Source organism: Gekko japonicus, unplaced genomic scaffold, assembly GCF_001447785.1.
Source record: "Gekko japonicus isolate JY-2015 unplaced genomic scaffold, Gekko_japonicus_V1.1 scaffold2270, whole genome shotgun sequence".
NCBI lineage: Eukaryota > Metazoa > Chordata > Lepidosauria > Squamata > Gekkonidae > Gekko > Gekko japonicus.
The window spans coordinates 193,595-200,016 of NW_015164727.1; the positions used below are offsets into that span (position 1 = coordinate 193,595).

At 42.2% G+C, this 6,422-nt stretch overlaps 1 long non-coding RNA gene across 1 annotated transcript; it reads right to left on the minus strand.

Moving 5' to 3' along the window:
* Positions 1–3,411: 3,411 nt before the first annotated feature.
* On the minus strand, positions 3,412–3,770 carry LOC107109026. The gene is made up of 3 exons (XR_001482460.1): positions 3,717–3,770; positions 3,547–3,606; positions 3,412–3,444 (listed from the first exon to the last, which is right to left on the minus strand). It is a non-coding gene; the product is annotated as an uncharacterized LOC107109026 (long non-coding RNA).
* Positions 3,771–6,422: the final 2,652 nt, after the last annotated feature.

The following is a 6,422-nucleotide window of genomic DNA, read 5'->3' on the forward strand; positions in this document are numbered from 1 at the left end:
GGGAGGGTGTGAAAGAACTTTTTTATCTGCGAGTGAAGGAAGGCTGAGATGATGGGGATAAAATCACAGCAGACGAAACTTAGTGAGGGGAGAGAGAGACAAAAGGAAAAGAAGAAATAAAAGTCAGGCTTCAAGGGCACAGGCTGCTGGCATGCTGTCCCAAAGAAGCGCTCTCCTATCCCGCTTCCCCCCCTCCCACCTGAAAAACAGCCTCCCCCATTAACCTCCCTTGAAAAACCCTCTTCCTCGGCACTGGGCCAGGAAGAGAGGGAGTAACATAACCGGAAAGCTAACGAGGACTGGGCAGCTTCAGCTGAGTGAGAAAAGCCATGATCAGCGGCTTGTTCCTCCTCGGCCTCGGCCCCTTCCCAGAACTGGTGAGGCAGTCTGTCGCTGAAGCGGACAGCCCAGCCCTGCTGCGGATGTGCACTCCTCCCAGGGAAGCTGCACAGGCCATGCTGAGGGCAGCACCTTGAGCCACCGGGGGGGGGGGGAACCTTTGTGACCGGCTGGGGCACTCTCCCACCCTCCCAAAAGGCTTCCGGGGCACCAGAGTCTCACTACAGTTTTTATATTAAAGAGCCATGTCGGTAGGAAGAGGGCCACCCCATATAGCCAGGCAGGCCGTGGGCGCCCTGAGCGCCCGCTGCCCCTCCGAGATCAAGCCACCCCAGCTAGCCAGGCAGGCTGCGGGCACCCTGAGCACCTGCAGCCCCCCCCTGAGATCAAGCCACCACTGCCCACCCCCTGGAGATCAAGCCACTGCCACCACCACCCCCATTCCCACCAACTTACCTTGCATACTGGCTGGTGCTGGTGGCGGCCACAGCAACAAGCAAGGGCAGCACATGCTGCTTCCCGCTCAGAGTCCTGTCCCGATTGGGGCAGGGAGCTGGGGCCAGGGCTTGCTGGGTGCATGGGGCATTCTTGGCATGGAGAGGTCGGGAGCACAGCGCACTTCTCGCTGCCTTCCGGTGATGTTGTCAGTGGGTGGGAGAAGAAGAGGCTGAACTCCAGTGCTTTGGGTTCAGTGCTCACCTGTCTTTTGGCGGGCTTTTAGCAGGGGCGGGGCCATGTGCAGTTTGGTGCCCTAGGGTCACTGCCAGCGAGTCAGACGCAGCGGTGGTGGCAGCGGTCACCCGGTCAGGCCAGGGAGATGCAAGACTTTTGACAGGGGCTGGGGGCCTTTGGCAGGGGGGGGCGGGTCCAGTTTGGTGCCCAAAGGGCCGGCCCGCACTGTAGGTGAATGCCTAGTTCACCTAGTAAGTGAGCCAGCCCTGACTACAGAGATCACTTCCCCTGGAGAAAATGGTGGACTTTATGGCATCGAACCCCACTGAGGTCATTGTTTTCCCCATGTTCCATCTCCAAATCATGAGTTTCCCAACTGGACAACCCTACCCCCCCTCCTCCCACCAGTGGCCAGGGAAGCCCTGGCAACCCTAGACATTTGGGAAAATGTAGAACAGAACTGTGCCATGTATGCTCATTCCCAATATACCTGTATTTCAAGAGAAATTTATTACATTTTTACATATTATTTAATCAATGCATAGGCATCTGAACCCAAATTTCTCCAGGCCTGCTCTGCCACTTTAGCCACTACATCATTCATTTTCAAAACTAACTTTTAGAAATTAATGAAGCCTTGTGAGAACTTTCAACTCAATATCCTGATTGTAGAAACGTGTTAATGGTGCACTGTTCTGAAGCTGGCAATGCAAACATTTGAGTTGTTAGTAAGTCTAATCTTGAATGAGTTTTAATTGCAGCACCTGAAAATATCAATTCAACTGGTATTAGTGTTCTGCTTTTCACATCAGAAAAGGTAATTTACACCTAGCAGAGATTTTCCTTCTATTTTTTTAGCACATGCCTAATCTAGTGGTTTAAGATTGTGAAACTTGTATTATGTTAAAGTTGTATAGACCAATATATCAAATAAGATTTTGGAAGGATAGAGCAGGCTTTATAAAGGACCTATTGTTTTTCTCTCCCCTTGTATTGGTTTTCAGTCTTATTCACTATATCCTTCCAGTTTTCTGTGGAAATCAGGTTGATCAGCTTTAAGGTAGGTGCCGCATAACAAGTTAATTCAAGAACTTAATTAACGTTTCTAACATTCACAGCACTTTGCAGCCCAGGCTGGTTTGCCATTCTTATACATTAGGAACAAGAGTTTTACTTATGCCTGTCTTTTTATTGGCCAACTAAAAAATGATAGCAGTTAACTGCAATAATTTAAAATATAATAAAACGATATAGAATGCAGAGTTATATACAATTAAAATAATAGATATAGATACTTTAAAATTACATTAAAGTTTCAGAGGAGTGGGAAGGCCCCCAAATCTCTCTGGAATAATTCTATAGATGCTCCCCTGTTCCAGGAGGCTGTTCCATAAGCATGACCCAGTCCAAGTACAGGCCACTGCAGAATGCATTTACACAAAGGAGGCACTGTCGATAGACCCTGCCAGGAAGAATTAAGTTGTCACACAGGAACATGTAATAATAGCTGCTGTGAGGATACATTTATTTGGCTAGCCTAGTGTATGGCTAGAAAGGCACCACGGTAACAGCTATGGCGAACCTTTTAGAGACCGAGTGCCCAAACTGCGACCCAAAACCCACTTATTTATCGCAAAGTGCCAACACGCCAATTTAACTTGAATACTGAGATTTTACTTTAGAAAAAACCACTCATACATTAACTTAAGATGATCCAAACAAAGTAAGGAAAGCAATCCCAAATGCTTTCATTTACTCTTCTTACAGGGGCTACTGTAAACTCTTGGAGGATTGGCTGTATTAGGGGTGTGTCGCCTAATATGCAAAGGAATTCCTGCTACAAAAAGAGCCCTGCATTTTTTTATTTGGCAGAGAATTCGACACTTTAATGATGGTCTGGGCCTGGCTGGGGCTCTGAGTGCCTCCCTTGGCACCCGTGCCATGGGTTCACCACCACTACTCTAGAGAGTACATTTTGCTATGTATGGTATTATTTCTGAAGTCACAAAGCAGAAATTATAATGTATTAACCCCTTTTTTTGTTATCATTTTCCCTTTATTATCTGATGTTTGAGGCATTTTTGTCCCAGCCTGCCTCACTTCTGATATTAAAGCCAGTTGGTGTGAAAAATGCTTCAATCAACTGAACATAGTGAGAAAAGGTAAAGGAGGGGGATTTAACTTTTTTCTCACCTCTGTTTTGTTTTTGTTTAAAACATATAGACTATGGGGTACAGCAAATAGAGTATAGTAAATACAAAATAAATTGCTGAAAAAGTTCACAAAAATATAAAGATGTAATACATTTCAAATATCAAAGATGTAATTTAATATTTGTTTTCCAGCAGGTGCTAGCAGGTATACAGCACAGGAACAAGGACGAACACTTCTCGAGTCTATCTGCGTTCGTTTCGAGTGATCTTTCTCAATCTCCTATCAACAATAACAAATACAATATAATAGGAAACAAGAAACTCCAAAAAGTCTCACAAATGACTTAAATACAACTTAATAAAATTGTGAAATAATACATACAGTCTTCAATATTCAATGAACTTCTGCAATTCAATGCACCACAAGGGTATCCAAAACATTCTGTCAATTTAAACATAATAACAAATATTAAATATAGTTAATGTTCAATAAACAAATCAACAGTCCAAAATAAAGGTGGTCATCCTGAATACTATATATCAATAACTCACCAAAATGGCTCACACAGCTCCTACACACTGATTCTTTTACATGGACAAGTCAGTCTTACTAGTTAATTGGAAGCTTCCTCTATAAATACAAAATGCATATCCGGTTTGGGCAGCCAACTGACCAGAAGAGAAGGTAAGTATGTCATAAGTTGGCTCCTACACACTGATTCTTTTACATGGACAAGTCAGTCTTGCTAGTTAATTGGAAGCTTCCTCTTTAAATACAAAGTGCATATCCGGTTTGGGCAGCCAACTGACCAGAAGAAAAGGTAAGTATATCATAAGTTGGCAACCAGCTATTTACAAAGAGGGTAAATATGTGGAAGAGTATAGAACAAAGTATATTAAGAATAGAGAATCTCATGAAGGGTTTAAGGAACATAATAACAGGCAGGGATATAGGAGGGTGTAGATTCATTCTCCTAAAAAACATGATAAATCAAGGGCAGCATTGAGACCAGTGGGATATTCTGTTTTTAATACAAAAGTCCAGAAAGCCTCTCTTTGCAGTAATATTCTCTGCATGTCACTGTGTGTATAAGGTTTGGGTTTCACCACTTCCAAGACTACACATTTAAAGTCATTGGGTCCGTGGCCCGCTATATCAAAATGCTGGACCATAGGAGCCGTTATACATTTATGCTTCAATTTCGATCTGTGTTCCAGGATCCTAGTTCTCAATGCTCTTGAAGTTTGCCCGACATACCTGTGCGCACAAGCACATGTAATTAGGTAAATGACGGACTTCGTGGCACAAGATGAAAAATGGGTGAGTGTTTTCTTAAAATTCAGTTCCGGAAAATCCAGAACACCTGTCTCTGACATCAAAGAACAGGCCGCACAGTGACCACATTTGTGATGCCCAGGTGGTAAAGTGTCTTGCACAAGAACTTTAAAGGCGTCTGCTCTGACAAGTTTGTCCCCAATGTTCTGTGTTCTTCTAAAGCCTATATGAGGAGGTAAAGAGCACGCCCCAATATCCCCCAAAATGTGCCAATGCTTGAGAATGATTTTTTTAATAATATAAGATCTATTTGTATGTTCTACCGCCCAGAATAATCTGTTGTCATTTTTACGATCTAGTTTAGATTGGAACAGTTCCGGGCGGTCCCGCCGTTCCGCTCGGAAACGGGCACTCTGAATCACATTTAAAGGATACTTTCTATTTATAAATAGGCTACTAAGTCTATCTGCCTCCAATAGAAAGTCCTCAAACGTAGTTGAATTTCTCCTGGCCCTCAAAAACTGTCCATAAGGTAAATTATTCTTCAGATGTTGTATATGGAACGAATCAAAATGAAGTAATGAATTTTTATCAGTTTCTTTATGATAGGGGCGGACTGCCAAACTACCATTGTTAACATACACAGTGGTGTCCAAAAAATTAACTCCAGTCATACTGGCAGTATGAGAGAACTTGATGGATGGATGAACCGTATTAATCCATTGTACAAAAGATAATGTAACATCCATATTTCTGATCACAAGAAATAAATCATCAATGTACCGTTTATAAATCAAAATGTCTTTAAAGTAAATATTAGTGGTATTATTAATAATCCAATCACTTTCAAATGTGCCCATAAATAAATTAGCGACACTGGGTGCGAAGGAGCTACCCATGGCAACACCTTTGACTTGGAGGTAAAATTCATCACCAAATCTAAAATGACTTTTCTCAAAAATAATATCAATGAGATCTAGAAGGAAATGGGTGGGTGGATGTAAATGAGGTCTCCTTTCAAGTGTTCTTAACAGGCACAGCCTAGCTTCTTCGTGGGGGATGTTAGTATACAAAGCCCCCACGTCCATGGTAAGAATCACCGCCCCTTCTGGTATGTGCTTACCCTCAATATGTTGTATAAAATCCCTAGTATCCTTAATATAAGAATCTAAAGAGCTAACAAAAGGTTGGAGAAAAGAATCCAGGTACATAGATAGTGGTTCAAGCAGGGAATTCGTCCCAGAGACTATAGGTCTACCTGGCGGAGGAAACTCAGATTTATGGATCTTGGGGAGTGTATAAAAAATAGGCACTCTATAATGTTTTTTCTTCAAAAACTCTGCCGTCTGTGTAGATATATATTCGAAAAGGATCCCTTCATTAACTGTTATAGCAATGAGTCTAATTATTTCATTGGAGGGATCACATTCCATCCTCTTATAAAACTCAGTGTTGTTTAGTTGTCTTCTTACTTCAGCTATATAATCGGTCTTATCCTGAATGACAACTGCTCCTCCCTTATCTGCACCTTTAATTATGATATCCTCCCACTCCACTATTTGTTTTAAACTTTTCCACTGCTCTATGTTAAGATTGAATCTAATAGGTATTTTATTTTGTTCCATGGATAATATATCCTCCAATACCCTGCGCTCAAAAACCGTAATAGAAGCATGATAAACAGGTGGATTAAACTGGGATTTTTCTTTAAAAGGGGTAATTATCACAGACTCAGAATCTGCAAAGAACACTTTCAGTTTAATGAGTCTTATCAGCTTGAATATATCAATCCTTGTTTGAAAGGCATGGTACGTGGGAGAAAAGACAAAACCCAAGCCTAAATTAAGTACGTCATGCATATCCTTGGTTAAAGTCTTGCTAGATAAGTTAACTAATAATTTTTCTTCCTCCCTCGTTTGTAGCCCTGATAGGATGATTGCTCTCTCTTGCTTTTTGCTCTGCGTTCTAAAAAAGCCCGTCCA